Below are 8,233 nucleotides of genomic sequence, written 5' to 3'. Positions count from 1 at the left end.
ATGACGTCACAGCCGCCATCTTGGATGACGTCATCGCCGCCAACTTGGATACATCTAGCAACAATGGAAAGTGGGGCAAAACCCGCCTTGCCCCAATACTGAGGTCTTGTACGGATTATAACAATGTCTAAGCCCAGCCTGATCACAAGGGGGCGGCCGTCTGTTAATCCCCAGCACAAAGTTCAGTACACTAGCGGATACACATTTCTGCCACCTGAGTCCACTGAGGCCAAGCGGTAGGGCAGAGGCTAGTTGCTGACTGGTGGCTCCTTGTTATCATGATGAAGGCCTGTAGTCCTGGTACAGGCACCAGCTGGAGCTGGATTAGCCATGACGTGCTGTGTACTAAGTACTACAAGGGCAGATGGATATAACATGCGTGTCCTACTTTCCAGCACGTGGCACAGCAGAAGCAAGTAGTCCCAGGTTTGCCGCGTCTAATGTTGGTGACCGAGGTGCTGTCTGTAGGCGAAAGTTTCGATGCTTGTCGTGGTGTTGGCTGTCGCAGGTGCCCAAGAGAACAATCTGGTGGTGTTATCCGCTGGGTACGTTGGTGAGTGGTTCTGGAAGATGCATCAGCTGCAGGCAGGTACTACAGCAATCTGCGGAACTTGCATGTTGTGTTGGTGGATTATGTGCCCTGATAGAGCAATTTTGGAGAAATTAACCACCCCAAATGAACTTTTACTAGAGTCGTGAAGATCTTCTTAACAGTACTCTCCTAATAGCTAGAAATATACGCCAGAATCTCGGTATTGTTACATTCCATAGAATGAAGGGAAAAAATGCAAAGTCCTGCAGCCGCAGATTTGTTCGTGTGTCTTACTCGTGTGTGACACTCACACTCTGCATACCGACTATCTGCAGTGCTGATGGTCAGACAAGTTTATGAGAAGCCACAACAGCATGTGGTACGGCAGGCGACCGCCTTACACCAATCAAGATCATCCTTTACATACGCTAAAAGAACCATAATCTTAGATGGTTACCGAAAAAACGCTTCACAACGTGTTTCGGCATAATACGATCAATCCTGTTGGAAATGTTACCTGGGTAAGATAAAAAGGCCGTAGACATAGGTGCCACCTCGTTACTTTCATCAGTAACCCGTAACGCGTGTCTGATCTGTCTTCCACTGTAGCCATTCTGATGAAGGTGACTTCGAGATGGGCTAACTCAGTTGATAAATTTTCTAGGTCTGAGATGATGCGGGCCCTATGAACCAAATTATGAAGTAGTCCACGCTGAGCCGCATGGTGACAACTATCAGCCTCAAGATACATATGAATAAACGGCACCACGATGTGAAGTGCGTTTTCCGACCGTCATCTAACATTAGGGCCCTTTTAGGGTCTATAAAAGATGACCTTGGTTTACGAAAGGTGGGCGTCTACCGTATACCACGCAGCTGTGGCACGTCGTAAACTGGTCACACCGTGGAGAGCCGGAGTATTGAGCACAAGTATCACACTCGCCTAAAACAGTCTGGAAAATCTACTCTATGCCGTGGTGATACAGCAACCAGTGTGTAGAATGAGGAGAAAAACAGTATTGATTTTGGTGAATAAATAAGCAGTTATTTCAACCTAGCAACCAAGACCGTTTTTTTCCCCCTCACTCTACCTAGTACGGGTGATCCTATGCAATATAACAATAAAGAGATTTTGGTGTGCACTAACAGCTACTGGGATAGTGTTATTAAGAAATTAGTTGAGATTAAATTAGCAAATAGCCTTAGAAACAGACACTGAGGTTTTTGCTAAACTTATGCTGGAAATTCTGATCTCTGCCTCGTCAAACAACAGAACGACAGAGTTAATGCTACTTCTTCACCCGTTGGTAATCAATATTAACCATTAATAACTCCTGACGGTGGTCGTCTTTGTATGGTGGCACTAGTTGTGTGTGTGTGTGTGTGTGTGTGTGTGTGTGTGTGTGTGTGCTGTCTTTCTGCATACTCCGTATTATGGCACTTGGTTGGCGAATCCCTTGCCTAGCGAGGGTCTAAATTTCCTTGCACAGCGCTCTCTCGTTGCATCTCAGCCTTGAAAATGACGAGGTACTCACCTGTCGAAATAGTGGCGGTTGTCTAAGACGTCATCGGGCTGCACTCTCGTAAGTTATTTGAAGAGTTAGTTTAGAGTTTATCGCCCAGTCAATCAAGAGGTCATTATAGAATTTGCCAGCCTGTGTTAGTTATTTTCAACTCGACATCCATCTGGCTCCTAGTCGCTAGAGTCCCGTAAGGAGGAAAGTGAATCACCATACCGCACTGAAGAGAGGACGCGAACGGTGACGGATCACTGATCGTGTATTGGCGACCGAAAATGGAAATGTATAGAATGAATATTATTGTGAGCATGAAAACTGTAATATCAGTAGTATTAAGAAACGTGTTCACTAGTATTTAAGATGACACAGAACACTGTTGCATTGGATGTAGGGACCGTGGTTAAGCAACACGAGAAGAGATGCCACGTGGCGTGATTATGAGTCAGGTTGTAAAAGTTTTTTATAGAGAGCAAGAGCGGGAAATGTGAAATAATATTTAGTTTATTACAATGTGGAACCTAAGAGCTAAATTATTCTCGAATCAGAAACATACAAATTTACAGTAGCCATACACCAATATATACAGGGTGTTACAAAAAGGTACGGCCAAACTTTCAGGAAACATTCCTCACACACAAAAAAAGAAAAGATGTTATGTGGACATGTGTCCGGAAACGCTTAATTTCCATGTTAGAGCTCATTTTAGTTTCGTCAGTATGTACTGTACTTCCTCGATTCACCGCCAATTGGCCCAATTGCAGGAAGGTAATGTTGACTTCAGTGCTTGTGTTGACATGCGACTCATTGTTCTACAGATTTTCTGTGAACGTTTGGGCAGGCGTTGTTGGTGATGTCTTGATTGGGCCCCATGTTCTTCCACCTACGCTAAATGGAGCACGTTATCATAATTTCATACGGGATACTCTACCTGTGCTGCTAGAACATGTGCCTTTACAAGTACGACGTAACATATGGTTCATGCACGATGGAGCTCCTGCACATTTCAGTCGAAGTGTTCGTACACTTCTCAACAACAGATTCGGTGACCGATGGATTGGTAGAGGCGGACCAATTCCATGGCCTCCACGCTCTCCTGACCTCAACCCTCTTACCTTTCATTTATGGTAGCATTTGAAAGCTCTTGTCTACGCAACCCCGGTACCAAATGTAGAGACTCTTCGTGCTCGTATTGTGGACGGCTGTGATACAATACGCCATTCTCCAGGGCTGCATCAGCGCATCAGGGATTGCATGCGACGGAGGGTGAATGCATGTATCCTCGCTAACGGAGGACATTTTGAACATTTCCTGTAACAAAGTGTTTGAAGTCACGCTGGTACGTTCTGTTGCTGTGTGTTTCCATTCCATGATTAATGTGATCTGAAGAGAAGTAAAAAAATGAGCTCCAACATAGAAAGTAAGCGTTTCCGGACACATGTCCACATAACATATTTTCTTTCTTTGTGTGTGAGGAATGTTTCCTGAAAGTTTGGCCGTACCTTTTTGTAACACCATATATATATATATATATATATATATATATATATATATATATATATGTGTGTGTGTGTGTGTGTGTGTGTGTGTGTGTCCAGTACTTTGCAACCTCCAAGGTGCTTGGAGTGGCTTGCAGGAGATCAATCTTCGTGCAGGATGTAGGGCACAAAAGGCACTGGAGCATGTGGCTTGTGGTTTGTTCTTGTCCACAGTCACAGGACACATCTTCTGTTATGAAGCCCCATCTCTTCAGGTTGTCGTCCAACTCCAGATCGTAATCTGTTTAAAGATTTCCACACCAGCCAGCTCTCGTTGTGTCCAGGTGGCAGTTCTTCAGCTTCTGGCGTCTGCAGGTGAGGCGCCGACTGCTTCCATAACTCCAGCCTTGCCTTCTCTGGTGAAATGGTGAGCTTCTCGGATGTTCTCAGGAAGCTCTTTCGCGATCTCAGCCGTTGCTGTGGTGGATTATGTCCATGCAGTGGATGGGCACTGTCCTGTTCCACTAGAGCTAAATCAGTAGAGTAGAGTCACAGCGTCTGAACTTCAAGCCACCTAGTACTTCGGAGAAAAACGTTGTAAAATACACTCCTGGAAATTGAAATAAGAACACCGTGAATTCATTGTCCCAGGAAGGGGAAACTTTATTGACACATTCCTGGGGTCAGATACATCACATGATCACACTGACAGAACCACAGGCACATAGACACAGGCAACAGAGCATGCACAATGTCGGCACTAGTACAGTGTATATCCACCTTTCGCAGCAATGCAGGCTGCTATTCTCCCATGGAGACGATCGTAGAGATGCTGGATGTAGTCCTGTGGAACGGCTTGCCATGCCATTTCCACCTGGCGCCTCAGTTGGACCAGCGTTCGTGCTGGACGTGCAGACCGCGTGAGACGACGCTTCATCCAGTCCCAAACATGCTCAATGGGGGACAGATCCGGAGATCTTGCTGGCCAGGGTAGTTGACTTACACCTTCTAGAGCACGTTGGGTGACACGGGATACATGCGGACGTGCATTGTCCTGTTGGAACAGCAAGTTCCCTTGCCGGTCTAGGAATGGTAGAACGATGGGTTCGATGACGGTTTGGATGTACCGTGCACTATTCAGTGTCCCCTCGACGATCACCAGTGGTGTACGGCCAGTGTAGGAGATCGCTCCCCACACCTTGATGCCGGGTGTTGGCCCTGTGTGCCTCGGTCGTATGCAGTCCTGATTGTGGCGCTCACCTGCACGGCGCCAAACACGCATACGACCATCATTGGCACCAAGGCAGAAGCGACTCTCATCGCTGAAGACGACACATCTCCATTCGACCCTCCATTCACGCCTGTCGCGACACCACTGGAGGCGGGCTGCACGATGTTGGGGCGTGAGCGGAAGACGGCCTAACGGTGTGCGGGACCGTAGCCCAGCTTCATGGAGACGGTTGCGAATGGTCCTCGTCGATACCCCAGGAGCAACAGTGTCCCTAATTTGCTGGGAAGTGGCGGTGCGGTCCCCTACGGCACTGCGTAGGATCCTACGGTCTTGGCGTGCATCCGTGCGTCGCTGCGGTCCGGTCCCAGGTCGACGGGCACGTGCACCTTCCGCCGACCACTGGCGACAACATCGATGTACTGTGGAGACCTCACGCCCCACGTGTTGAGCAATTCGGCGGTACGTCCACCCGGCCTCCCGCATGCCCACTATACGCCCTCGCTCAAAGTCCGTCAACTGCACATACGGTTCACGTCCACGCTGTCGCGGCATGCTACCAGTGTTAAAGACTGCGATGGAGCTCCGTATGCCACGGCAAACTGGCTGACACTGACGGCGGCGGTGCACAAATGCTGCGCAGCTAGCGCCATTCGACGGCCAACACCGCGGTTCCTGGTGTGTCCGCTGTGCCGTGCGTGTGATCATTGCTTGTACAGCCCTCTCGCAGTGTCCGAAGCAAGTATGGTGGGTCTGACACACCGGTGTCAATGTGTTCTTTTTTCCATTTCCAGGAGTGTATAATACATAGCGTCCATGTAAGTTGACTTCTGCTGCAGACCGACCTAAGGTAAGGACCTACGGGAAGGGACTTCTGAAGAAGGGAGGCAATGTAACGCCGCCACTATTTTTTGTGCGTTTCCACAGAAACTAGCAGTTTAGCCGCAGCAGGATCTAACGTAACTCTTTGTCCTGCCTACGACTGGAATGTTATTAGTTAACTTCGTAATAAAAGCACATTCACAATTCTGTTGGTGCGTAGCAGACATGCACAGAGGTGACAAATATCATGGGATAGTGATATGCACATATACAGATGGTGGTAGTAGAACTCACGCAAAATACAAAAGGACAGTGCATTTTCGGAGCTGTCATTTGTACTCAGGTGATTCATGTGAAGAGGTTTCCGAGGTGGATATGGCCGCACGACGGGAATTAATAGACTTTGAACACGAACTGCTAGTTGTAGCTAAACGCATAGGATATTCCACTTCGGAAGTCGTTAGGGAATTCAATATTCCAACATCCACAGTGCCAAGAGTGTGCCGAGATCAATGAAGTCCAGGCATTACCTCTCACCACGGACAACGCAGTGGCCGATGGCCTTCGCTTAACGACCGAGAGCAGCTGTGTTTGCATATAGTTGTCACTGCATATTGAGTCTAAAGAATACAGCCAGGCGACTAGCGCGAGTTTTGGTGTTCTCGTAAAGATAAGTCATTTTAGATTATAAAACATATAGTTTAGTACTGATTACGTGGTAAATAGGTGTATTAGTGTGCCTTTTAACTGTACCATTAAAGGTTTCATTTTTCTTTACGTAATATAGCAGAAAACGCGAAAAGATCGTACAGTCGTATTTTCTGTTTACGTTTTGCCGCGGCAAATCTATAGAATTTCGTTTAGTTGTTCTTCGCGTACTTAGCGTACCTCTTCATTATTTAACTAGCATTTCCGGAAAGTAGCGTAAAGTTTAAGTTGTTGTTTCAGAAACTTTGCACTGTTGTTTTTGTTTACACACAGTTGCGTATAGGCCAAATTTGTGGAACCATGTTTTCGTGTTTATCTGTAATTTAACTGACTTATTCTTAATAAACTATTACGTTTATCATGAGTGAAAAGTGCTTGACTTGCCGTAGGATTGTTAGGTCGGGGCTTTGGTGTGATGGGTACTGTAGTTTTTTCCATGTGGGTGACTGTAGTGGCGTAGGAATAGGGGAAGTAAATGAGACTCATCAGTGGTTTTGTAGGATTTGTAGTAGAGATAGGAAGATACTAGAACAGGAGGGGAAAATTGCCGCCCTTCAGGCTGAGTTAGACAAGGCCAGGTTAAGGAGGGAGAAGGGTAAAGAGAGGTGGGAAGTGGCAACCGGCAACAGGAGGAACAGGCCTAGAACTTTGTCTGACAGCTTCGTGGTGAATGTGGAAAATAGATTTAACCTGCTGCTTCAGTTAGAAGATGGTGAGCATCCAGAAGTTGCAGGTGTAGACAGGGCACAACAAACTTTCAGCAGCAAATTGAAAAGTAAGAATGTAGGGAAATCAGTAAAGAGAAAGAAAGTGTGGTGTCACCGCCAGACACCACACTTGCTAGGTGGTAGCTTTAAATCGGCCGCGGTCCATTAGTACATGTCGGACCCGCGTGTCGCCACTGTCAGGGATCGCAGACCGAGTGCCACCACAAGGCAGGTCTCGAGATACTGACTAGCACTCGCCCCAGTTGTACGGACGACTTTGCTAGCGACTACATGGACGAAGCATCGCTCATTTGCAGAGCAGATAGTTAGAATAGCCTTCAGCTAAGTCAATGGCTACAACCTAGCAAGGCGCCATTAGTAACATTGCATGTATCTATGGAGTCTCACTTATATCGTCAATAGCGATGTACCAAGGATGGATTAAAGTTAAGTATTCCAGAAGCTACGTACTTTTCTTTATAGCATTCATTACGTCTCCTGTTTCAGACCTATCTCTTGCCTGCGTGAACTAAACGCGTGCCTTTCGGCTACTTCCGTGGCATGGCTGTCTTGCTACGCCACAACAGAAAGTGTTGTAGTTAGGTAGTTCCCATGGAAGAGGTGTTGGCCAACTTTTGATGAACTAGGATCAGAATACCAGGTCACCAATTTTTTAAAACCTAGTGCTGGTCTGGAGCAGGTGACAGAGGATTTAGGATCACTTTGCAAAGATTTCACTAAGGAAGACACCGTGGTTACAGTGGGTGTGGCAGGTAACAGTATTGACAGAGATCCTGCGTACAGCATAGAGTATGACCTGGCAAAGATTGCATCACCATCGAAGCATACTAGTGTTGAGTTTTCTCCGTTCTTGGGCGCCATGACCGACCTCATTTGAACTCTTCTGTCAAGAGAGTTAATTTGGAGCTAGAATGGGTCCTTATGTCGGATTCAGGGTCACACATTTGTGTGGTTTCTGTTGATTCTCTCAATAGGTGGGATTATACTAGGTATGGCCTTCACCTCAACAGGAAGGGGGAGGGTAAATTGGTTGGGAAAATAGCAGGAAAGTTAAAGGGGGAGGCACTGTCACGAGTGGTAAAATACCAGTGGTTATAGGGTTCAGAAAAGACCCTTTTTTAGGGTAGGGAGGACAGAAAGAAACCAAATTTTAAGAGAGGTTAGAACTGAGACAAACCTTCAGTATGAGAAAGAAACCAAAAAACATAATTCTAGCTTAT

Source organism: Schistocerca americana, chromosome X (assembly GCF_021461395.2).
Source record: "Schistocerca americana isolate TAMUIC-IGC-003095 chromosome X, iqSchAmer2.1, whole genome shotgun sequence".
In the NCBI taxonomy this organism is placed as follows: Eukaryota; Metazoa; Arthropoda; class Insecta; order Orthoptera; family Acrididae; genus Schistocerca; species Schistocerca americana.
The sequence above is the reverse complement of the archived record's forward strand: the minus strand, read 5'-3'. Positions refer to the sequence as shown.